General features: G+C 41.6%; 1 protein-coding gene across 2 annotated transcripts in view; it reads left to right on the top strand.

Annotated features, from left to right (window-relative positions):
* The window catches only part of RAB30 (RAB30, member RAS oncogene family), a 90,369-nt gene that overhangs the window by 21,985 nt on the left and 44,972 nt on the right, over positions 1 to 23,412 (top strand). Inside the window, exon 1 of one of the 2 annotated variants that reach the window (XM_077867234.1) lies at positions 13,472 to 13,646. The exons of the other annotated variant lie outside the window; for it this stretch is intronic. The gene's annotated coding sequence lies outside the window, so the exon portion shown is untranslated. Of the gene's footprint in view, positions 1 to 13,471; positions 13,647 to 23,412 lie in introns of those variants that run through there. 2 annotated transcript variants of the gene reach the window in all.

Here is a 23,412-nt window from a genome sequence, read left to right as displayed (position 1 = left end):
CATTTCTAGCATGTATGACTATTCATAAGGTTCCAAAGAAATGATGACACCATGCCAAGATGCCATCCATTATAAAATGCATCCTAATTTCCTGTTAAAATATAAGAAAACATGTTTCAGAATTGATGAAAGATGACATTAATTACAGCCAAATTCTAGACTTTTATGCCTTATTGCTGCTGTTCTTTTGTTTCTTCAGTCTACCCATTAATTCCAAAAATGTTTATAGGCCAGGGAACAAGGAATAACATAGTTTCGGTTTCCGCCTTCTTAATGCTTACTGCTTATGACCTGCTGTGTGCTAGACAGTCTATTGAGCACTGAGGGCTCAAGAAGGAATATAAAGAAGTCTTTGTCCTTTTTTTTTTTTTAATTTTTATTTATTTATGATAATCACAGAGAGAGAGAGAGAGGCAGAGACATAGGCAGAGGGAGAAGCAGGCTCCATGCAGGGAGCCCGACGTGGGACTCGATCCGGGGTCTCCAGGATCACGCCCTGGGCCAAAGGCAGGCACCAAACCGCTGCGCCACCCAGGGATCCCGAAGTCTTTGTCCTTAAGGGACTTATAGCCTGAAGGAGTAGAAACACTGAGGTGTAGGAAGCCAGTCATACAAACAAAAGATTGAATACAGGTCCCGTCATTAAGGTCCTTAACAAGGTACAGTGGGCCTGCAAAGTAGAGGGGATGGTCAATTCTGCTTTGAGGAGTGAGAATGATTATATCCCGTTTTTTAAGATGATTGCATACTGTTGAAAAAGGAAGCAAGTCTATTTTGAGTACTAATATGCAATTTTTTTCTGTACATACATGATAATAACTAAGTAGGCCAACATGTTTTCCAATGCCTATTTGAGTCACCTCACACTTCCCGTTAAACTTCACAATCATAAGGCACATGTGGGTCTCTTTTCTTTGTGCAAACAGTAATGAAGAGTCTGTAAAGGCTTTTTTAGAGACAAAGTGAGTAAATACCAGATTTACCCTAAAGTGGAGGCAGTCTTCGTTCTGCACATTAATTACCTAAATTCCTTCCAAGGATTCTTTTTAACCTTGTGATAATTTTTTGGTATCTACTGGATGATCTGGATCCCAAACAGAGGGAGAAGAGCAGGAACATCCAAGAAGGGCTGATGCAGGCAATCAGAGCTGTGCTGGGTCCCCGTAACAGGTTTACAGTGATGGAATTTGATGAAAATGTGGATGAGGGTGTTTAGGCCTGGGAACAGAGGACAGTCATTGCAGGACTTTTCTTTAGACAGTCCCAGAACTCTGACAATATAACCCGAGTGCTGGATCCCTGTCTCTGGAGCAAGGATGCCAGTTAATGTTAAACCCATTTTTATTGGTTGAAAAACATGAAAATAACAAGACTTCGGGAAGTAAAGAGGTTGTTTTGTTTTGCTTTGTTTTTTTGAGGTTCATGCAGCGGTCTTCAGAGGGTCAGTGTCTGTTTGAATGTTCTGGCCAGAAAGAGCTTACTTAATGAGTCAGGAAAAGGGGATACCTGGCTGGCTCAGTCGGTAGAGCATGTGACTCTTGATCTCCAGGTTGTGAGTGCAAGCCCCACATTGGGTGTAGAGATTACTTCAAAGTAAAATCTTAAAAAAAAAGGGGGGCGGGGAGGAAAGTCAGGAAGAGAATCCAAATTTTCTTTTTTAAAGATTTATTTATTTATTCATGAGAGACACAGAGAGAGAGAGAGGCAGAGACACAAACAGAGGGAGAAGCAGGCTCTTTGCAGTAGCCCAATGGAGACTTGATCCTGGATCCTGGGATCAGGATCTGAGCCAAAGGCAGCTGCCCAACCGCTGAGCCACCCAGTCATCACAAAGAAAATCCAGATTTCCAAATTTAAACTATTATTTGTTCCTCTGGTTTATGAAGAGCCTGGAAATGAGCATTGAGATATACAGGATTTTTTTTTTTTTTTAACTTTCAGGCCAGTATGTCTGGAGCATAGTGCCTGGGTGGGGGTGGGGAGGTGGGGGGTAGGGGTAGGGTGGGTGGGTGGGTGGGAATAAGATGTGTGAATCCACCTCATCCTTGGGTATGGGTGGGGGGCCTCAGACTTCTTTGGTCATCTGAGAAAAGAAAGAGCTCTAAGTAGTTTCTTTAGAGGAAAGTAGAGAGGGTGGAATTTCTCCCATCAACTATGTAATTCCTGAGGAATAGTCTGACAATGAAATATGTGATTGGGGTTTACCTATACTAGAGGTGCTCCATTGAAGGATGGCAGAAAAGCACCCTCAGCCCCTTTCAGGAGAACTCCTTCTAGGCATACAGAAAGAGAAAGAGTGAAAGGAAGATTTAAAAAAACCCTCACAAAGGGTGCCTGGTGGCTCAGTCGGTTAGGTGTCTGACTCCTGATCTCAGTTTGCGTCTTGATCTCAGGGTCTTGGGTTCTGGCCCTGCCCTGGGGTCCACGCTGTGCATGAAGCCTACTTAAAAAAAAAAAAAAACAACAACAACAACAACCGCAGAACTACAAAACCAGAAACCCAGCCTTTGAAATTAGCACAAGGTATATGCCTAGGAGTGATTTGTGGGTGTACAGAGAAGGAACATTAAAAGAATAATTGTTGGCTGTTTATTTTGGAGAAGTATGTGTACTGAGAGTGGAAGTAGGTAGCTTATTTTCTCTTTTACTTGGCTCCAACTTCCGTTGGTGTTAATGGGATCATATATTCTAGACTTTACTTGGCTTGCTGCCTTAACATAAATGTTTGACTTCCTTGTTTTGGTATTATATATGAACCAGAAAAGAGAAGAGAAATAGAATGTTGAGAGCTAAATTATTCTATACACCTTATTGTGGATGGGATTTATTCTCTTGGGTCCAGCCACCATTAAGATTATCTGATCAGATGATCTGTGTTTCTGATAGCTACATCTAGACAGCTTTATAACTTGTTTGAAGTGGTTTGTTCATGTGGTGGCTAAATGTGTTTTTTATTTGGTGGAGCAAGATGAGTCTTAATCTGAGGTATCCCGACCATCACAGGATCACTTATTCAAGGGCCAGTAGAACTCCAAGCTCTCCTTGTGGCAAGTCAACACTGGGGGCATTTATTAAGCAGTCATTTGACATAGTCCTTTTTTTTTTTTTTTTTTAAGATTTTATTGTTTTATTTGAGAGAGAGTGTGAGAGAGAGAGCAGGGGGAAAGGAGAGAGTGAGGGAGAGAGAGAAGCAGGTTCTCTGCTGAACAGGGAGCCTAACACGGGGCTCAATCCCAGGACTCCCAGTTTATGATCTGAGCCTAAGGCAGATGCTTAACTGACTGAGCCACCCAGACACCCCTTAGGTGGTCATTTGATACACATTGACCTAACTTACCCTCTTGGTGGGGGATTCAGTTCTTAAAGTTGCTGCTACAGATCCAATTATTCAATTAAACAAATAACAATTGAGATCCTGCTCTTCCTTGGGAATACTCTGTGTGAGGAGCCAGAATCAGACTGTTCAAGGAAACCCAGTAGAGTTAGAATGCTAAAATTTCTGGGTATGAAGGGACCTTAGAGATAATCTAATCTAGGGTCAGTAAGTTTTTTCTGTAAAGGACCAGAAAGTAAATGTATTGGGTTTAGGGGGCCATATATAAGTTCTCTGATGCATATTCTTTATTTGCTTTTACTACCATTTAAAAATGTAAAGCTCAATTCTACACTGGAGGTGGGCGACATAGAGTTGATTTGGCCCATGAGCCATTGCTGATCTAACTCCATCCTTCCCTTTTCTTAATCAAAGAAGAAACTGAGAGCCGGGGTCGGGGGTGAAATAATCCTTCTTTGTACAACACTTCCCATCACCACCACCAAGAAACAGTTAGTTCTTGACACTCTGGATTGTTGACAATAAAGGATCCCCAGAGGTTTAGGCCCGCAACTCAAATGGCCTAGTTACTTTGCAGATAAATAGTTTTGGTCCAAGGGAAGTATGGATTTAATTATTGAGTAAATTATTAGGTGCTTCCCACATTCTAGGCACTGTGTTTAGAACTGAGGATATAAAATGAACATGACAAAATCCAAGCCCTCCATCAGTTTGGTTGTCGCTGCTGGCAGATAAGATGGCACTACGGAAAGTACAATGTGGAGACAAGTAGTGGGTGTCTTTGGAGTAGAGGAAGGCACTTCTCCCTCAGTATGTGGGATGCTTCAGCGGGTGTGTAAATGAATCCATTCGTTCACTGCACTTCCCACACTTGTGTTTTGGAAGGCACTACCCAGCCTAAAGGGAGGGAACAAAGTCTTGGCTTCCTCCATACTTGCTTATTTTTTTCTGTGGGGGGTGATACCTTATGTACATCCTATGTATGCATGGGTTCGTTATGAGATTAAAGGATAAAGACAATTTATCTGGTAGTTGCTTTGCTGTACCAGTTTATTTTTGCAGTGGCATGGAGACACAGATGAAAATATGTAAGATCAATCCTAGAGCCTTTTAATATTTTTGAGCTGGAATGGATTTTATAGGTCACTTAGCTGTACCCTTTCATTTAACAGATAATGAGGAAGGGGCCCAGAGGTGTCAAATTTCTTACTGTGGATCACACAGCTAATTCAGAGAATCTCAGAGTTATACAGGCCCTTACTAGATTTAGTATAACTATCCAAATAATAATAAAGAATAATAATCAGAGCCCACATTCTTGAAAGTTTATTGACATGTATAGTTATACGTATTACCTCATTTGATTCTGACAATAACTCGATGTAACTGGTAAGATTACCATCCCCATTTTACAACTGAGGAAATTAAGCTTGAAGAGATTAAGTAAAATTTGCCCGCCATCACCCAGTCATTACGTAGTACAGCTGAGATTCAAGTCCAAGCTCAAGTGTTTCGCGTGCTCAGAGCCCTTTATTGCCATGTAACTGTGACAACTGAATAGGAACTCAGTGGTTGAGGAGACTCATGCCAGGTCTGCTGATGTCTCATCCTCTCACCAGATGTGTATGCTAATACACAGATGTGGGCCAGGAAATCCTATGGCTCTGCAGCTGTCTTTACAGTGCCACAGAACAATTTTGAGAATTAATATGCCCAGTAGAATTCTGTTTGAACATCAAAGTTCCCTTGAAGACGAGAGAGCCTGGTTGATTTCCCTGAATCTGAGGAAGTTTGTGGAGGCACCTGGAAGATTCTCTCTGCATGTGTTAACTGTCTTCCTTTTGCATAAGCATTTAGATTTAAAATTGTAGTTTCAAACTGTAGTCAGAGGCATCCTGGGATTTGTGGGCTAGAGAATTGAGGGATTCTGTAAGAAAAAATGGGCATGGATTTGGCTTTGAACCAAATGATGTCTAAAACAAATATCTTTGCTGCATTAATTTTTTAGTTCTGATGGATGAGAACAACCCACTCATTAGTTGTATAGCACCTTGTGATGGTTTCTTTCCCTTCTTATAGAAGTTGAATGTTTTTCTCACCTGACAGTGGTAATACATGGGTTTGCTTGGATTTTTTTTGAAGTCAGAGACATTTTTACAGATTTGTAGAGGTTATTCTAAAAAACCCTCTCTACCTAGATTACTGTTTTTTATATAAAGAATATTCTGGGCTTTGTTTGCCATTCATTCAGTGTAAGAAGAGTTTCTCTATATGGCATAAGAAAGCAAAGGTTCTTAGATTTCATCCCAGAAAGCTATATCCTTTGAACCTAGGCCTCTGGGTTGGTATGTATAAGTCAATACACAGCATTAATAATTGCTGCATATCACTTGGAAGAAGATCCGAATTAAAGAAGGCTTTCATTAGGTTGTGAAGAAACAATTTTAAACTCTCTTGGTAAGAATCTTGAGGGATTTTGCAGGGGGAAGAGATGTAATGCAAGATAGTCGTCTTATTCGTAGGCGTTTGAGAAATCCCTTAAAATAGAGAAACACATGAATATTTGTTTTCTAACAGAAAATAATTCAAAGACCTGCCCATGTGTTTTGCCAAAGCTTTTTTTCTTTTCAAGCCTCAGCCAACCTGACAGAATTTTTTTCTGATTATATCAGGGAGAAAGAAACATCTCACTTAGTGATCGCTTGCTGTTAATACCTACTTTAAAACATTTCTTATCTATTACTGATTTTTTTCTTTTAACTATACCAGGGCATATCCCTAGTTTACTACAGCTTATATCTACTGCACTTACCCTTGAGCAGAAAAAGAGAGTAGGAAGTAGAGGATGGCTAAAAAGACTGAGAAGGATTTGTTCACTACATGGTAGTGTGCTGCGTTACCAGATAAATATTCAAGGTCACCATGTCCTGGAGATAAGTGTGCATTTTTTCTTTCTAACTTTTTATTTTGAAAAATTTCAAACAAGCGGATCAGTGAAAAGAACATTTAAAAACTCTTAGATCTACCAGTTGTTAACATTTTGCCACATAGGCTATATTTTCTTCTCTGAATGTAGATTCACATTTTTTTTTGGGTGCGGGGGGCACTGGAGGGGTACAGTACATTACAATACTTGGTTTCTAAGTATGTTCATATTTCTCTCCATAGTGGAAGGACATTCTTCTTCATAACCACGATAGCATTATCATGCCCTGGAAACTTAACATCAATTCCATAATATTGTCTAATACAGTCTATATTTAAGTTTCACCTTCAATCAGTTGCCTTTTTGCTGTGTAACCAATTATGCAAAACTTTGTGGTTTAAAACAACCTATTATTAATGCTCCTAATTCTGCGGGTCAACTGGTTGGTTCTTATAATGGGGATCAGGCTCAGCTGATTTTTGGCTGGGCTTCTTCAGTGTCTGTGACCAGCGACTGGATCCACTAGGGGCTGGCTGGTCTAAGTTGGCCTCAGTTTGGATGGCTTGTTTCTTCCCTAGAGGGTCTCTCATCCTCCAGCAGGATAGCCCACACTTGCTTCCATGGCATATAGGTAGATTCCAAAAGAGAGTGGAAGTATGTACCACATTTTGAGGCCTAGACTTGGAGGTAGCACAGCGTGACTTTTGTGGTAATAATCTTTTGGCCAAAGCAAATCACAAGTTGTTGATGGGAAGAACTGCAAAGTTGTATTACTCAGGGGCATGAACAATTGCAGTCACTTTTGCAATCTATTATACCCCTGTTGTCCAAATAATATTAATTATAATGTTAATAATATAATTGTTGATCTGTTTTCAAAGATCCAATCAAGGATTACACATTGAATTTAGTTGTTATGTATCTTTAGTATCTCTCTCTTTTAGTTTTTCCATCTATGATTTTCCTTTTCTGTATTTTATGAAATTGGTATTTTTAAGATTCTTAAGAATACCTCACAACCTAATTTGTCTAGTTATTTCTCTGTGATTATATGCAGGTCAAATGTTTTTTGGCAAGAATTCTACATAACTGATTTTGTATACTTGGCATTGCTGTAAGATGGGAAGCACATAATGAAGTTTATCTTATCATTGGTGATGCTCGGTGCAAAAAAGTGGCTAAAGTGGGTTCTTCAGATTTTGCAATCATAAAGGTGCCATTTCCTGGAAATAGATTTATATCAAGTCTGGAATTTGGTGCTAAAGTTATCACAAATATATTGATATATATTTCTTTTTTTAGAAGATTTTATTTACTTGAGAGATAGATTGTGTGCACACGCATGCAGGAAAGGGAATAGGGGTTAGGGGCAAAGGAGAGAGAGAATCCCAAGCTGACTCTACATCTAATGCAAAACCCAGTGTGGGCTCAATCTTACGACCCTGAGATCATGACCTGAGCTGAAACTAAGAGCTGGTCATTGCTCAACTAACTGAGCCACACGGGCACCTCAGTCAACATTTCTTTATTAGATACCTACTGTGCATCTAGTCTTGCCTTTATTTTATTTATTTATTTTTAAAGATTTAATTTATTTACTTGAGAGAAAGAAACAGAGAGGCATAGAGCATGAGTGGAGAGAAGGGCAGAGAGAGAGGGAGAAGCAGACTTCTCACAGGGAGCCTGATGCAGGGCTCAATCCCAGGACCCTGAGATCATGACCTGAGCCTGAGCTTAACCAACTGAGCCACCCAAGTGTTCCTTGTCTTGCATTTAGTACTGTGATGAATCTAAAAGAATTGCAAATAATATTGCCTGTTTGAAGGAATATGGTTTCTTTGAGGTTAAGTTACTCTTTTAATTTTCTTTTTTTTTTTTTTTTTTAACTTTTTATGATAGGCACACAGTGAGAGAGAGAGGCAGAGACACAGGCAGAGGGAGAAGCAGGCTCCATGCACCAGGAGCCCGACGTGGGACTCGATCCCGGGTCTCCAGGATCGCGCCCTGGGCCAAAGGCAGGCGCTAAACCGCTGCGCCACCCAGGGATCCCAGCATTTGACTCTTGATTTCAGCTCAGGTCATGATCTCAGGGTTGTGAGATTAAGCCCCATGTCAGGCTCCACACTGGGCATGGAGTTTGCTTAAGATTCTCTGTCTCCTTCTCCTTTTGTCCCTCCCCTGCAAAGAAATGGAATATAATGGACTAAGTCTGATTTTTTAACTGTGTAGAACTTCTATCCAAATGATGGTTGTCTTTTCCATACCAATTTATTTAGTAGTGGCCCAAGGAAGTCAATATCATTTTAAGCTTAAAATGATGTTCCCTGACTTGATTGATTTGGGGATCCATCCAGGTTGATTCACAGTGACTTTCTCTTAAAGGCTTGAAGCTGCTCAACCTGGTGAAGAGCTGCTTCAAGAGAGAGAGAGTGATAAGAGAGAGTGATAGTCTCTCCTCCTTCATTCCCGTTTCAGAGCAGAAGATGACCTCTCCTTTCCCAAGGGAAACCTCTTCCTGTGCATTCCATCCCGCCCTTCTTGACTTCCCTGGGCCCAGTCCTTCTTTTTCTTCCTTGTGTCTCTTCGATGTGTCATCGGTCTTTGACTCTCCTTTCATCGGTCTTTGGTTTCTCCTTTACTTTTGGTTCCTTAGCAGTAGTCCTTTTGCTTCTTCTCACCAGGCTGCTATTCTCTCTCTCCTTTTTATCACCAATCTCCTTTTTTGTTTTGTTTTGTTTTGTTTTTAATCACCAATCTTCTTAAAAGACTACCTCCTCTTTCTCTTTAACCTGTTCATCCAAATGCTCTTTGAGACTTGGTTTCTTTCTTTCTTTCTTTCTTTCTTTCTTTCTTTCTTTCTTTCTTTCTTTCTTTTTTTAAAGATTTTATTTACTCATGAGAGATACAGAAAGAGAGAGAGAGAGACATAGGCAGAGGGAGAAGCAGGTTCCCTGCAAGGAGCCCAGCGTGGGACTCAATCCTGGGACCCCTAGATCATGCACTGAGCCAAAGGCAGACACTCAACCACTGAGTCACCCAGGCGTCCGAGCCTTGGTTTCTTTTTCCAAATGCTAGTGAAGTTCAATTCTAGGTATTAAGTCAGCCTTTTTATTTTTAAAAAAGATTTTATTTGTTTGTTTATTTATTTATTTATGAGAGACACAGAGAGAGAGAGAGAGAGAGAGAGAGAGAGGCAGAGACAGAAACAGGCTCCATGCAAGGAGCCCGACATGGGACTTGATCCCAGATCTCCAGGATCATGCCCTGGGATGAAGGTGGCACTAAACCGCTGAGCCACGCGGGCTGCCCTAAGTCAGCCTTTTTAAAAAGCCTTTGTTTTTGTTCTCTTAGATTTCTGCTTCCCATTGAAGTCTTTTTCATTTTTTCTTTGAGACTCTCTCTTCCCTTGGCTTCTATTTATGTGCTCTTAGTTTTCAGCTACTACTCTGAGCACCCCTCTAACATTGGACTTCCCAAAGAAAGAACAATAGCAATTCTGGCTTCTTTTGGCATGTCTGAGAATGACCTTTCTTAGGACCTTTCTTCATGGGGTATGGATCAGTACCTGAATTTATTTACGATGGGAAGATTATGGTTTTAATGGCAACCTCTCAATGAAATTAATGTCAGTTCTGTGTAACCCTAGTTTCTTGATGCTGTGCCTGGTAAGACCTCAATATATGTTTTTTGGAATCATTTAATCAGGGGCAGCCCTGGTGGCTCAATGGTTTAAGCGCCGCCTTCAGTCCAGGGTGTGATCCTGCAGAACCGGGATCAAGTCCCACATCAGGTTCCCTGCATGGGGCCTGCTTCTCCCTCTGCCTCTCTCTCCTCTCTCTATGTGTCTCTCATGAATAAATAAAATAAAATCTTTTTTAAAAAAAGGAATCATTTAATCATTCAGTTATTCATTCATTTATCTGCTTAGTAAATATTTACTAAATGTCTAGTCAGTGAATTGATAAGTTTCACGGTAGGTTACATTTTTTAACAATATCTAAACATCTATCTAGATATGTCTTTGGCTTTTTTTTTCCTTTTCATTTTTCTTGATGTTTGCTTGTTTTTTCCCAATTTGAACAATTACTAGCTGTATGACTCTTGGGCAAGTTATTTAACCTCTAGGAATATTTACTCTTTATTTTTTATTTATTTTTATTTTTATTTATTTATTTATTTATTTATTTATTTATTTTGATCTTTACTCTTTAAACAGGGATAACAATAGTATCTGCCTTTGGGTTGTTGTAAAGTTTGGTGAAAAAAATGCACAGAGACCACATAGCACGTACTAGAATATAGCGTGACTTGATAAATGTTAGTTATCATTATTATTATTGCTGTAATGGGTTGGTACTGGACTTTGGTCCTCACAGCAAACATCCTGAATTAGGCATGAGTCTTCCATTTTCCCATTTTTCAAAGAGAGAAACAGAGACTCAAGAGGATTTAAGCATCTTGCCACAGGCCACAGAGCTAACAAATTGCAGATCTCAAATATCTGATTCGTAGCCTGTACCTTTTACAAAACTATACAAAAGTATACCAGTATATACTATACTTTCAGCATCTTGTAGGACACGTAGAAGTAAACTAGGAGTCCCTTTATGATGGCTGAAATAAGCTAATCTTGTTCTTATTTGCCTTCTGGAAGGTAAGACATACCAAAGAATCTCTGCCTGGTTTGGGAAACTCCAGCCCTAATGGTCAGATTAATAAAGATTATATCTTAAAGCCATGGGATCCTAGGGTTTAGAAGGATTTTAGGCTTAGAAGGGTTTGTCCAGGGGCAGCCCCAGTCCCCAGTGGCGCAGCGGTTTGGCGCCGCCTGCAGCCCGGGGTGTGATCCTGGAGACCCTGGATCAAGTCCCACGTCGGGCTCCCTGCATGGAGCCTGCTTCTCCCTCTGCTGTGTCTCTGCCTCTCTCTCTCTGTGTCTCTATGAATAAATAAATAAAAATGTTTTTAAAAAAAAGGAGTTTGCCCACACAATTACTGAATTTTCTTTCTAACCATCCAACCAAGGGGTCATTTGGTTTATTCTTTAATACTTCCAATGACAGGGAAGTCATCATCACCTGGAAGCAGCTCATTACCCTTTTCCCACAACTTTGATCACGAGACTGTCCTTCTCCATCCAACATCAAACTGAGCTTCTCCTCTGTCGCCCTTGCACCCATGGGTCCCAGCTTGGTAGTGGATGGCCAAATGAAGCAAGTGGAACCCCTGTTTCTAGGTCAACCTATCACATTCTTACTGTTTTTTCTCCATTTTCATTCCCAGCAGCTCTTCACCAGGTTGAGCAGCTTCAAACCTTTAATTTACAGCTTCCCCAGAAAAAAACACAACTGGGTCTACTCTTTTTCTTCTTGGTGTAAAAGAGAATAAAAACCATGGCTATCTCATGAGCATTTTGCTTTTCCTTCAGTCTTTCTCATTATACATGGTACCACTGTCAACCGAGTTGGTCAAGCTAGGAACCTAGAAGTTTGTTCCCTTACTATTCACATTCAGTCCATCACTCTAGTCTGAGCCGCCATCATCTCTCCCCTGATTCCTAACTCTTGCCCCTTCCTTGTCTACAGCAAGCAGCACTACCTCTTGAAAGCACAAATTCAGGGCATCTGGGTGGCTCAGTGGGTTAAGTGTCTGACTCTTGATTTCAGCTCAGGTGTTGATCTCAGGGTTGTGAGTTCAAGCCCCGCCTTGGTCTACACATTGGGCACGGAGCCTACTTAAAAACAAAAACAAAATCCAAAGCACAAATGAAATCATGTCACTCCTCTCATCAAGACTTTTCCTTGACTTTTCATTGCCCTTACAACAAAATCTAGCCTCTTTTCTGTGGTCAGCAAGGCCCTGCGTCATCTCAAACATTCTTTCTTCCCCGTTATTCATTCAGCCTTGGTCCCTGGTGGCCTTTATATTCTCTAAACATGACAAACCTTTTCCTGCAGCCAGCCCTCACACTTCTGGTTACTTCTTTTTGTTAAGATTTTATTTATTTATTCATGAGAGACAGAGAGAGAGAGGCAGAGACACAGGCAGAGGGATAAGCAGGCTCCATGCAGGGAGCCCGACGCGGGACTTGATTCCCGGTCTCCAGGATCATGCCCTGGGCTGAAGGCGGCGCTAAACCACTGAGCCACCCAGGCTGCTCCTTCTGGTTACTTCTGCTTGCACTCTTTGCATAGCTTTGCAAATGGCTGGCTCATTCTCATCTTTCAGGTCTCAGCTCTGATACCACTTCCTCAGAGAAACCTGCCCTGATCATTCATCAAAGGCCGTAATTTCATTATTTTGTACCTGCCTTTCAGATCTGCACTGCCACTTTTGAGAACATAGTTCTTTGGTGACTGGACACAGGCTATTGTGTTAGCAGCTGTATTTTCTATAAGTGGCATAGTAGCTGCCCATAGAAGGTGCTCCATAAATATCTGCAGAATAAATAAATAGCTCATGATTGACTGGATGTAAGGGTGTTGGAGTCATATTAAAGATTAATTTGATTCTGAAGTTGCCATTTCCTGTGTGAAAAAAAGTATTTTACCTCCCTGGGCTTCAGTTGCCTTATCTGTATAAAAGCAATCCTATCCAGAAAAAAAAAAAAAAGGCAGTCCTATCTGCCTCATAAAATGTTGTGAATATTTTCTTTGGATATTGTGAAAATTATGATACTGGCTTTGAATGTACCTGCCACAGCACCTGGCGCATACTAGGTGTTCAGTCTACCTCAAAGCCTGGTTATTCTGAACATGTAAAGAAGAGTTCTGTCAAGTTTGAATCTGATTAATGGAATGCTTTCTGTGGTGAGCTTGGGAGTGCATGACCCGCAAACCTGGATGTAACATGCTTGCAACTTCTTGCTGGTAACGCTTGCCTGGCTGGGAAGACAGTTCTAACCCTAATATGAGCTGTTGTACTGTGTGATGCTCAGTCTGATAATCCAGAGGTGTGGGGCCTGGGGCCTTCACTCGGGTGCTGAACACAGACCCCAAAACCCTAAATGATCAAACCTGACATTGTATGGCCCATTTCTTGTCAAGAGGTATTGGGATGCTCTGTCTAGACAGTCGTCTCCTTTGGGAAATCACAGTTCCTCTAGGAGGAGGCACATGGTCTACTGTTAAGAATACAAAATAGGCCTGTGAGCTGTTGGGGAGGGGAGGAGTTGCCGTGAGGTGGGTGGGCCCGTGCAGCAGAGCCTGCAAAAAGGAGCTGTTCTGCACTCACAGGCATCTCGGGATCATTGCTGGGAGCTTTCTCCTCCATACATGCAGTGTCAGCAGAGCCCCCAGTCCATAGGAAGGTGCCGATGTCACCGTCAGCCTTCCCAGAGCCAGTGATTCTGTGCCCCCAGTGAAGAGTGCTTGGACGAATTGAAAGGTAACACTGGAATGTGGATAGCCTGCTGGGAAGGGGGGGCTGAAGTCTTCATGCAACTCCTTTCTTTGGTTGGTACAATGACATAGGTGGTTCTCCTGCAGGCTGTTAAGAGTGAGTATTCTAACATAGGGCTCTAGAATCTGGTAGTCCTGGGTCAAATCCTGGCAATGTCATGACCTTGGCTGAGTTATTTAACATCTCGCCTTAGCTTCCTTGTCTAAAAGGGGGATAATTAATAAGGACTCCCTATTTTACCTGGTTGCAGTGGAGATTAGATGATCCAGTACATGCAGAAATCTTAGTTGAGTCCCAGGCACTGCTGCTCTTTAGTGAATGATGATTCTCTTTATTAGGCAGGTCAGGTTGGAATTTTGAGTTTATTCCTGATGAGCCTCACCCACATTGAACTTTGGGCCTTGGTTCTCTATATGCCAGCTATGTCCCTGGGACAACTTATCTAACCTCTCTGAGTCAGGGTTTTTATCTGTTACATGCAGTTTATAATTTCCACCTCATAGTGAAGGTTAAATGAGATCAGAGTGCCTGACACATAGTAAGTGCTTAAAATACTCATCTCTTCCACCTTTGGTTTTTGAGAATCTGAAATACGGTCCCTTTAAGCTTGTTAAGATTCCTCACTAGCCTTGTATGCAGCTGTGTTCAGATAGCTTTGGCAGAAGGAAAGACTTTTTTTTTTTAAATAGACTGTTTCATAATCTGTTGGCTCAGATCTGTTGCTGCTGCACCCTGTGCTTCTCAGGGTCCCTGGGTCCTCCTGCAATCAGCATGTACCTTGCCTCTCACCTAAATGACCCTGGAAAGTGGCTGCCATGGAAGATGTTGCTGAATGCAGTATGGATTTTCCTCCCTCCTCTTGGGGTGAAACTGGCTCAGGGATTCTAGGCTGCAGGGGGAGGGGCTGTTGGGCCTGGACTGCAGTTGGACTTAGTGGCCAAGACTTTTCTGGTTTTCATTAAAATTCTCTGGCTGTCTTTCGGGATTGCTCATTGGATATGACCGTGCATTGTAGGTGGTGGTGCTGTTCTCTTGGCTACACACACCCATCAAATCACAGTGGCCCCGAGGACGAAAGAAAATTGAAGGTGGAGAACAGGCTGGCTAAGGGGTCTTGCTCAGCAATCTTTTGTGATAAGGGCCCACTGTCTACAACTGCATATCTTGAGTTTTACAAATTCTTAATATGCAGATGGGAAGCAAACACAGCTGGACTGGGAATGGGGTCACAGAGAGAATCCTCTTACCACTTGCTCTGGATGACAGACTTACTCTTTAGGGTAGATAGAGGGTTTTTGGCAGCTGTCAGAGGGTCCCCAAATGGTACCTCAATAAATGAAATAAGTCTGATCTAATCATTTTCCTGAGGTGCTGATGCCCAAAGGGGTGGGGGCTGATTGGCATTTCTCTGAGGGTAACAGACCAAAATGAAGAGGATTCAGTTTTTTAAGAGTTAATTTCTGGTAGTTGACATCTCACTTGAGATTAGAATTTGAATCTGAAAATCTGGTTTCAAATGATGACTCCACTATTGACTTGCTTTGTGATCTTGGGCAATTGACTTGCTTTGTGATCTCGGGCAACTTACTTCCGCAGAATAAATTATGTAAAGCTTGTGGCATATCGTATGTTCTCAGTAAGTGGTAGATGTTGTTATCAAGTGCGCTAGATTTGACCTGTCACTCCAGCTCACCAAGATATATCCCAGTTCTGTCATCTAAAACATTTGTTCTACATCCCTCCCAGCTTTGTGTCATTTAAGAATTTGAGGCAAGTGTGTTCCCTAGGGGAAGCTGAGTCTTCTCTCACCAGAAAAATACATCAAAACCATATTATTATGTTTCCCAGTAAGACACTTACAACGTTAGATATGTCATCTCTAGGTGACTTAGTAGGGGAAGAAAAAAGAGGATTTTTTTCTGTCATTCTTGATGGATAGATTGTAAGAAGGCCATTTGAGTTAATCTTGGGTATAAATGTTCCTTGACTCCCAAGGGAGCATGACTGAGGCTGCCATTTGCCTTCAGAGTAAACTCCATTTCCAGTCTTTTCTCCTTTTACATTATTCTTCAAACCCTGTCTTCTAGCCACAGTGGATTACTCACAAAAAAATAATATGGAATGTATCATCTATACCAAAAAGTGTTCTAAATATGGATTTACAGCTTGAAGAACAATAAAATGAAAACTGTGCACCTACCATTCAGCTTATAAAATTGAATGTTATTGGTGCCTTAGAAGCTGCTTTTGTATCTTCTGCCCCCAAGTCATGTCCCCTTCTCTCCTCACCAGAGTCAATGATTATCCTGACTTTTGTGTTGATCATTCTCTTACCTTTTATATGGTTTAACCATACATGTTTGTATTACTAAACTGTATATTGGTTAGTTTTTTAAAACAAGGAGCAAGTACAAATCTAGCAAGCATCAGAGAAGGAGAAAAACCATGGGAGACTCTCTTTAACTCTAGGAGACAAACAGGCTGGCTGGAGGGGAGGTGGGGGGGGATGGGGTAATTGGATGATGGGCATTAAGGAGGGCATGTGATGTGATGAGCACTGGGTATTATATGCAACTGATAAATTATCCAACACTACATCTGAAATGATTGATGTACTATATGTTGGCTAATTGAATTTAAATTAAAAAGATAAGAAAAGGGCAGTAGTGCCACTATTAGGTTTAAAAATAAGCTGATTTGGGTTCATAGTCTCGCTTTAGCTTTCCTAGAGATTACAAGAGGGTACTAATGGGGAAGTCAGTGGGCAAAGTTGTAAGTGGGTCCTAGGAAGTTTAAAGCCCACCATATGAGGGCATCTGATGGGGGTATAAAGTGGGTCAGGCACTGGACATCTGGTAGAGTATGGTCACAGAGAATGGACTATTCTGTCTTTTGTACCTCTCATTTCTCCAGCTGTCAGGGAGTAGTTCAGAGCAAAACTCCTCTGTGGGATGAAGTGAATACCATCAGCTAACCCACATAGACAGCATGGAGGGGATAAACAGGTGCTTCATTAGCACAAGGTCAAGCAGGCAGAGTCAGAAAAAAGTCTGGACCAAGTTTACCTGTCATTCTTTAACAGGTTAAAAAGAGAGTATGCAAAAAAAAAAAAAAAAAAAAAAAAAAAAAAGAGAGAGAGAGAGAGAGAAAGAGTATGCAGTTACTGTCTATGGAATGTTCTTACCTAAAAATTGATCCCTAAATCTAATTGAGACCCTAAAGCTAACTTTGATTTATTAGAAAGGTAGAAGAAATTAAATTACACTCTGATAAGCAAACAGATAAATGCGGATTATTGGACAGCTGATTTAGCTTTTGCAACAAGTCAGTGGCATGAAAAAAATAACGTAGCTTCAAAATTTACAATCAATGTAATATATGAATCTTTTTTGGGTTCAGATACTCTATGTATTAGTTTGCTCTGGCTACCATAACAAAATACCATATATTGGGTAGCCTTAAAGAACAGAAATTTATTTTAAATTAAAAAAAATAATTAATTTACTTTTTTAGAGAGCGAAAGATTAGAGAGAGAGAGAGAGAGAGCACGAGCTGGGGAGAAAGCAGAAGGAGAGGAAGAGAGAGAATCTTTTTTTTTTTCTTTTTAAATTTATTTATTCATGATAGTCACACGGAGAGAGAGAGAGAGAGAGAGGCAGAGACACAGGCAGAGGGAGAAGCAGGCTCCAAGCACCAGGAGCCCGATGTGGGATTCGATCCCGGGTCTCCAGGATCGCGCCCTGGGCCAAAGGCAGGCGCCAAACCGCTGCGCCACCCAGGGATCCCGAAGAGAGAGAATCTTAAGCAGGTTCCATGCTCAGCACAAAGCCTGACACAAGGCTTAATCTCATGACATTGAGATTATGACCTGAACTGAAATCAAGAGTCAGATGCTTAACCAAGTAAACTGCACAGGTGTCCCATAAATTAATTTTCTCACTGTATTGGAGGCTGGAAGTCCGATCAAGGTGCTGGCAGGTAGATTTTTCCTGAGGCCTCTCTCTTTGGCTTAGAGATGGTCACTCCCTACTCCCTCTTCACATGGTTGTCCCTCTGTACACATGTTTCCCAGTGTCTCTCTGTATATCTTAATCTGTTTTCTTTTTGTAAGGGTATCAGTCATGTAGGATAAAAGACCACCCTGAAGGACTCATTTTTAACTTAGTTACTTCTTTAAAGGCCCTATCTCCAATTATAGCCATATTGTGAGGTATGGGGGCTTAGGGCTTCCATTTGGGGGTCAGGGGAGACACAATTCAGCCCATAACAGTCTAATCATAAAAAAGCGTTTTTAAATGTGGGGAAATTGTCTTATTGACTGATATCAAGTGGTTAACGTTAGTTTTCCTAGGCATGATAATAATATTGTGATGTAGAGAATGGATAATATAGAGATGGGTTCTGAAGTACACTGAAATGAAATGATATAATATGGAATTTTTATAAAACATTGAAACAAAGTAAAAATAGAGGAAAGGGTGTAGATTAAGTTAACAGGCCAAAATGTTCATATATTGAATTGGTGATGAGCATCACGGGCTTACTTTTCAGTATGTCTGAAAATTTTATAATCCTATATTAAAAATATTTAGACCAACAACACCAAAGAGGATATAATGGCAGTAGGGTTTTTGGTGATGACCATCTTCAATATGCCTGTCCCTTGAGCTCTACTTGTCCAGTCTGGTTGGTTTCTTCATATGATAGTCATTTTGGGACATTCCACGGATTGTCTCTACTCCTGTTTCTTGTATACCGCTTGGTGAAGGATATCCTCCAGGAACTTCTTAGGTGAATGGAATGTGAATTTTTGAGCTCTTGTAGATCTGAAAATATTTTTGTCCTATTCTCACTTTTGACATGTAGTTTGGTCGGAATTCATTTTCCTCCAGAATTTTGAAAGTTTTACTTCACTGTCTTGTTTTTATTGAAGGTGTTGAAAAGTTGGAAACGTTTTAATTTCTGATTCTTTGTATATAGCCTGTTCGTTTGATTTTTCTTTCTGATAGCTTATATAATCTTTGCGGTTTTCTGAAATTTCACACTGTGTTTGTGGGCAGGACCCTTTGGATCTGGCAACATGTATCCCTTAGTTCTTCGAAGTTTTATCTAATTATGATTTTTCTTTTTTTTTTCTGTTCTTTCTTGGAAATTTCCTCTTCCTTTTTTTTTGGAAATTTCTTTTCTTTTTTTAAAGATTTTATTTTTAGGGACGCCTGGGTGGCTCAGCAATTGAGCCTCTGCCTTTGGCTCATGGCATTATCCTGGAGTCCCGGGATTAAGTCCCACACCAGGCTTCCTGCCGGGAGCCTACCTTTCCTCTGCCTATGTCTTTGCCTCTCTCTCTCTCTCTCTCTCTGTCTCTCTGTCTCTCATGAATAAATAAATAAATAAAATCTTTTTAAAAATTATTTAAAAAATAAATAAAGATTTTATTTTTAGAGAGTGAGTGGGAGAAGGGGCAAAGGGAGAGAACCATCAAGCAGACTCCCTGCTGGGCATAGAGCCCAGCCCTGACCCATGAGATTGTGACCTGAGCCAAAACCAAGAGTCACCACTCAACCAACTGAACCACCTGGATGCCCCCTTTGGAATTTCTTTCACTCAGTTATTGGACTTTCTGTATTGGTTCTCTAGAATATTCTTAATGTCTCCTGTTTTCCATATCTTTGTCTTGTGCTTCTATTCTTCAGAAAATTTTCTCAACTTCATCTTCCAATCCTTTTATTGAGGTTGTTTTTTTTTTTTAATTTCTGCTACTAAGTTGTCAGTTTCCAAGAGCTCTTTTTTTTGTCTTCTTGATGATTCTTTTCTATAGCATCCTGTTTTCATTCACAGCCATTCACAGCTATAATTTTATTTCATTTTTTTTTAAAGATTTTATTTATTCATTCATGAGAGACAGGCAGAGAGAGAGAGAGAGGCAGAGACATAGACAGAGGGAGAAGCAGGCTCTACGCAGGAGGCCCGACGTGGGACTTGATCCAGGGACTCCAGGACCACGCCCTGGGCCAAAGGCAGGCGCTAAACCGCTGAGCCACCCAGGGATCCCCCTTTATTTCATTTTTGTAAGAATATTAATGGTCTTTCCCTCCTACCCTGCTCTGTTCCTCACATAGTATCCATTTCTTTCAAGCTGCTTTTTTTTTGTGTTTGCTGTGGTCTGTATCTTCATTAGAGGCTTTCCTGAGATGTCACTTTGAATGTGATCCTTGGCTCTGTGGTCTAATTAAAGGGTGGGGGCGATAAAAACAAAAACAAAAGCAACTGTTAAGACCTTAACATGGTATGAAGGAAGCCACTCAAAAACGACTACAGAATGCATGATTTCATTTATATGAAATTTCCAGAATAGGTGAATCTATAAAGACAGAAAATAGATAAGTGGTTGCCTGGGGCTGGAGAGTGGGGTGAATATGGATGGCATGACTTCTAATTGGTATAAGACTTTATTTGGGGTGATGAAGATGCTCTAAAATTGATCATGATGATGGTTGTACAGCTTTGTGGATATACTAAAAACCACTGAATTGTACACTTGAAAAGGGTGAATTGAGTATGTGAGTTGTATGTTTAGGAAGCTGTCAGGAAACTGAGTATGGGACAGAGATCAGTAACTGTGGTGTGATGGGGGTGGGTTGTTTGTTGGGAACCCCTGAGGCAGCATCTTCAGGTTTTTCTTGGTTGTGTTTACTCTGGAGGAGCCTTCCCCATCTCTTTGCTGGGAGAGGGAAGAGGGAACTCTCTAGAGGAGAGGGAATGGGAAACTTGTACTTCACCTTCAGCAGACAGAGTGCCCTTGTTTGTTTTATGTTCCCTTTTAACCATCCTGGGTACTCCTGGACCAGAGCCACTCTTACTTTTTATTATGGAAAATTCCAAAGACTACAAAGTAGAGAGGATGGTGCAATGAATCCTGATTCCTGAGCCCCCAGGCTCTCCAGCGATTCCTTCACGGACATTTTTATTTCATCTGTGTCCTCCCCACCCCCTTTCGCCAGATTATTTTAAAACACATACTGGACATTTCTGTTGTATGCTCTCTAGCCTCTGAGCCTCCAGAATTCTGTCAGTGCAGAGAAGGATCTCAGGGTTTAACTTCTTTTCAGGCTGCTTTCCCCGGTTTCTTCATTTCCCCATCTTGTCCCGCCGCTCTAGGAGTACACGGTACTGCCATCCTGGGCCTGGTCAGGGCTCTGTGGTTTCCATCAGCTGCACACTCAGCTCTTCCTGCATCTGGTTTAGGATTCAGATTTCTGGAGTCTGCCCTCACTTACTACTTGTTCATCTGTTTCCCAAGCTTCCAAAATTTGACACCATTATCTTCTCTTTCCCTGAACTTGAATGGTTTTGTTATTAAGACCAAAAAGAAGAAGAAGAAGAAGAAAAAAAAGACCAAAAAGTCTCTACTGAATTTTTGTAGGGTTTCAGGAGTAAGTGAAATTAGATGCATCTGTTCTTCATGCTACTTTCCCAGGAAGATCAGATCAGCTGCTTCTCCCCTCCTCTAGTTTTGCTCTGTCCTACCGGATTCCTTATAGATAGGTAGACAGATTTATTTGCCAGGAAAGCTCCTTTCCAATCTCCTGAGAACTAAGAGGAATCTTCTTATTTTAACACGCCTCTCTTCTGACCTTAAGCCCAGGCACAGTTAAAGAGTGCCTGCCTTTGTGCCTCGCTGGCATTTTGCACTCACCTCTTATTCTAGAATTGCCTGCTTGCACTTTGAGTGCTGCATTGCAGTTTGTTTACCTGCTTTCTTCCCTGTTGGCCTGTGAGGCGGGACTTAGGAGCAGGACTATATCTTGTTTCTCTCTGTATGTGAGCACAGTGCCTCACTCCCAGGAAACATTTGTTAACTCACAGACTGGATAGCTGAGCACGAAGCCTCCAGAAGCCTCCAGGGTGGGGACAGACAAGCATGCCCCCTTTGCCTCCCTCTTTGCAGGCACACTGTGTTTTGGTAAATATCAGGGAGGGAAACCTGCCTCCTCGGCTTGTTGTTGTGCTTGTTATGCAATGTCGTTCTCTTTGCTTTTAAGTCTGGTGTTTTTTACCCAGTCAGCATGTTGGAGGGATTGGGGGGGAGGGTAAACATCCTACCATAGAAGGAATGGACTCTGGCAGAGATGGGTTTTTTTCCCTTCCTCCCCCGATAGAATGGCTTGTGGTCTGCACACCGCTTCACACTGAAGGAACCCATTTGTTCTGTCTGGACAGCTACTTAGTTCTGTGAGGCTTCCCATTGCTTTTTCTTTTTTGGATGAACCGCTGGGGGAATTTTTTAAATTGCTGATTATATTGTTTTAAAAAATCTGATGTTAAAATATTATCTAGGCAAGGTCTTTTCCAATGCAAATATATAACTTTAAAAGCGTAACAGTAACCTTAGTTTTTTTCAAGTCCTTTCCTCAAAATGCTACATACAGCCTCCAAGGTGAAAGAGATGGAGAACTGGTGGGCAAACAAATTTGGGATGCCAGGGCAGCCCGGGTGGCTCAGCGGTTTAGCGCCGCTTTCAGCCCGGGGCCTGATCCTGGAGACCTGGGATTGAGTCCCACGTTGGGCTCCCTGCATGGAGCCTGCTTCTCCCTCTGCCTATGTCTCTCTGCCTCTCATGAATAAATTTAAAAAATCTTAAAAAAAAAAAAAAAACAAAAAAAACAACCAAATTTGGGAAGCCAAACAAATTTGGGATGCTGGATTAAACACTAAAGTGGGGTTGTGTACTTCAGGACTTGTCAGAGCCTCCCTCCTGTGCCTTGTGAATCTCCAAGTGGGGCACACAGTAGGCTGCATTTCCTCCACTTACTTTTCTTTTCATTGGAGGAGCGGGGCACTTTGGTGTTCTGTTTCGTGGAAAATATACAACTCTGGAAACAGCGCCTCAGTGCTTTAAGGCCCTATTGAAATGCCTCTTCCTCTAAGTCTTTCCTGAATTTCCCCAGAGATATAAAACCTTTTTCATCAGTGAATTGTATTGTTTTCATCTAATTGTCTCCCTGACTCTTCCCTTACCCCCCAGTAAGTCATAAATTCCTTGTACATGGCATCTCACTTTTGCATCTGGGACATTACCTCACATAAAGGTGCTCCAGAAATGTATGCAGTACTGCACCAGTGCCTTAGCTAAGTCATCCTGGAGTCATCCTTAGAGTTCAGAGGGTACTGGCAAGGGTGGGAACTCAAGACAGTTCTGGAGCTTGGGACCCTCACTGATCAAGGATATAGATCTGGGAGAGAACTCACAGCAAAGATAGAGGGCTAGTATAAGAGCCTGGTCCTAAAGCAGAATAGGGAAGCCAGCCCAGGAGATGCTGAGAATATAAATCAAATGTTCTGATGACTGGTTATATGCCAAACATGGTGAAGTAGAAGTAAGTCCTGGGGTGCCTGGGGTGGCTCAGTTGGTTAAACATCTGCCTTCAGCTCAGGTCATGATCTTAGGGTCCTGGGATCGAGACCGGTGTCTGGCTCCTTGCTGAGTGGGGAGTCTGCATCTCCCTCTCCTTCTGCCCCTACCCCTGTTCATGCTCTCTCCCTCTCTCTCTCAAATGAATAAATAAAATCTTTAAAAAAAAAAGTACCTGGGCAGCCCCGGTGGTGCAGCGGTTTAGCGCCGCCTGCAGCCCAGGGTGTGATCCTGGAGACCCTGGATTGAGTCCCACGTCAGGCTCCCTGCATGGAGCCTGCTTCTCCCTCTGCCTGTGTCTCTGCCTCTCTCTCTCTCTCTCTCTCTCTCTGTGTCTCT

Source organism: Canis aureus, chromosome 23, assembly GCF_053574225.1.
Source record: "Canis aureus isolate CA01 chromosome 23, VMU_Caureus_v.1.0, whole genome shotgun sequence".
In the NCBI taxonomy this organism is placed as follows: domain Eukaryota; kingdom Metazoa; phylum Chordata; class Mammalia; order Carnivora; family Canidae; genus Canis; species Canis aureus.
This window is presented reverse-complemented; position numbering and strand designations above follow the sequence as displayed.